General features: G+C 43.5%; 1 non-coding gene across 1 annotated transcript; it reads left to right on the top strand.

Annotated features, from left to right (window-relative positions):
- The first annotated feature begins 883 nt into the window (after positions 1–883).
- Positions 884–1,000, top strand: LOC116676611 (U5 spliceosomal RNA). Its single transcript, XR_004328788.1, has one exon. It is a non-coding gene; the product is annotated as a U5 spliceosomal RNA (small nuclear RNA).
- Positions 1,001–2,483: the final 1,483 nt, after the last annotated feature.

Here is a 2,483-nt window from a genome sequence, read left to right as displayed (position 1 = left end):
CATTACAATTTCATTGTAGGTCTACTGTGTGTCATCAAAACTGGAAACGTTTCAATACAACGTTTCATTTGCAGTGAACACTGTGTTGTCCAGCAGAAAGGCAACAGGTGTGTTACTTTTTGACTATGATTTATACCATAGCAGTGCAAGCATTTTGCCCAGGTTTGATTTCCATCCACCGCAGTTGCACTTACAGGTTTTGAAGCCAGATAGCACAACAAGCACTTTACATATTACATATTTTACAATTTCTATTGGTCCGTATTTTTGTATAGTAAGGCTGTGAAGTATATTTTTTGTTTCAGTTGCTCCAGTTTTTATGTGTGTTACTGTTATTCCCATTTTAATGGATTAAATAAACTTGACATGCCACTGAAGGTGTAACTTTCACACACTTGCTTGTCATATGCTTTGTTAAACATCAACAGTCTGGTCATAGACTCAATGCTGACACAATTAGCAATTAGCAGAGGATGGTTTCGATCCATCGACCTCTGGGTTATGGGCCCAGCACGCTTCCGCTGCGCCACTGTGCTCTCGTGCTCTGTTTCACAATGCCGGTCGAGAATCTCTGATTCACATTTTATGGGAAGGACCAAGGTTCCAACAGCTTAAGGGGGTGCAAAGTTAAACATTTGGTAGACCTTGCCACTATCTTTTATGTGAGCTTCCTGATTACTCACACATTGATTTTTCACATGTAACACTTGTGATTGGCTGGTGTTTTAAAAACAGGGAATTGTGAGTACAGATATAAACATCAGTAAGGAGTCTACCAAGTTTCCTCTTATCATTTTAGTTTGGACACCCAGTGAGGAGTACCGTGATGGTTTGGACTGGGTCGACTAGGGTTTTTCGGCTGCTCTCAAGCAGACGGCTGTACTCACTCTGGTTTCTCTTCATAACACACAAGTCTTTCGCCTTTTACTAAAGACTTCCTTGGAGGGGAACGCTGATGAGTTGAAACTATTTTTGGTGAGCTTTGCTGTTTGGCCGAGCCTTTTGTACTTGCTTTTGCTTACCTTGCTTTTACTTATCAGCTCTGATTTTATCCCACCCAGAAAAGAGATTTTGGACCTGGAATGAGCCATCTTTTATTTCCTGTGGAGGTCCAAGTGGGAACGAGTGCAAAGAAGAGTGATGAAGAAGCCAAAGGAGAAAGGAGGGAAAGGAGTGCCGGACCTGTTATTGTTTTTAGGGAGCAGATTTACAGCTATACACATAACAGCAGCCACGGCCCCATCCAGAATCCTAAGACTGCAGCTATGGCACGGTTCTGGATGGGATCATACCTCAGAAGATTGAAGACCTTACCCTCTGATCTTAAAGTACCTGTTAGGGATGAGCGAGTACTGCATTATCTGTATCGGTATCTGTATCTGTGCTCGGACTGGGCGGGGCCTAACCCGGAAGTGGACAGAATTTAACCCGGAAGTGGGTCGGGTCGTCTTGAAATGGGGAACCCGGGACCTCTTGCACCCGTAGCGAGAATCATACCCCTAGACCAACGAGCCATGTAAAGAATATTATAATAGAATTTTTCTATCAAGCAAATGTGATCAGTCAGTGACTCGAAAGGCAATTGTTAAGTATTTTGTTTGGCATGTGGTGTTTTTATGGCTCCACTGACAGATTCAGCTGTCTGACTATAGGTTTCTTCAGCTTCAGGTTTGTTTTTAACTTTGGTTTGTAGTACTTACAGACTTAGTAACCAGTAGGTTTCTGGTGAACGTGGGGTTCAGACATGCTGCTTGGTTTAAATGCAACTCCCGTTGCATCTCTGCCATCGAAGATTTTTTTTTTTTAACTGTCAGCTGCCCCCCCGCCCCCCGCCCCCTCTCTCTCTTTCTCTCTCTCTCTCTCTCTCTTACTCACACACACACACACACACACATACACACAAACACACACACATACCGGGGGCCTGTTGCACGAAAGTAGAATAAAGATATCCAGGATAAGTGAAAAGCGCAGCTTGACTTAGTGTGATCTGCTCATCGCGGCTTAATCGGTTGCACGTTTGCCGAGCCAGGATGAACAGGTGGAGCTATGTCAAGCCAGGTGTAGATAGCTGGGATAAGTGCACGTTCACGGCTTTCTCAAATAGACCACATTATCGATCACAGATTTACTGATGCAGAGATGAGAAGACGCATGCGCCATATGCTTCACCCAATGAGCAGCAGCTTCTAATGGACAGTAACGAGGAGGGGAAGAATATGGAAAAAGGGAAATACGGCTCTTATCAAACGGAGAGAAAAAGCCCGACATAGCGGACCCTACTGAATGTGTGGGGGTTTAAAAATATAGCCTTTGCCACAAAAGAGAGCAGAGGGAACTAATGTTCCTCGGGAAATGGACCCTACGGACTTTAGGCTTAATTTCAAACCCTTATTCACAACGTGAGAACATGTTTTACAACCATGCACAAATCTCTAAGATATTCCTAATTCTTTGTACAATTAATGTTCATACAGAACAAT

Source organism: Etheostoma spectabile, unplaced genomic scaffold (assembly GCF_008692095.1).
Source record: "Etheostoma spectabile isolate EspeVRDwgs_2016 unplaced genomic scaffold, UIUC_Espe_1.0 scaffold00003502, whole genome shotgun sequence".
Taxonomy (NCBI): Eukaryota; Metazoa; Chordata; class Actinopteri; order Perciformes; family Percidae; genus Etheostoma; species Etheostoma spectabile.
The sequence above is the reverse complement of the archived record's forward strand: the minus strand, read 5'-3'. Positions and strand labels throughout refer to the sequence as shown.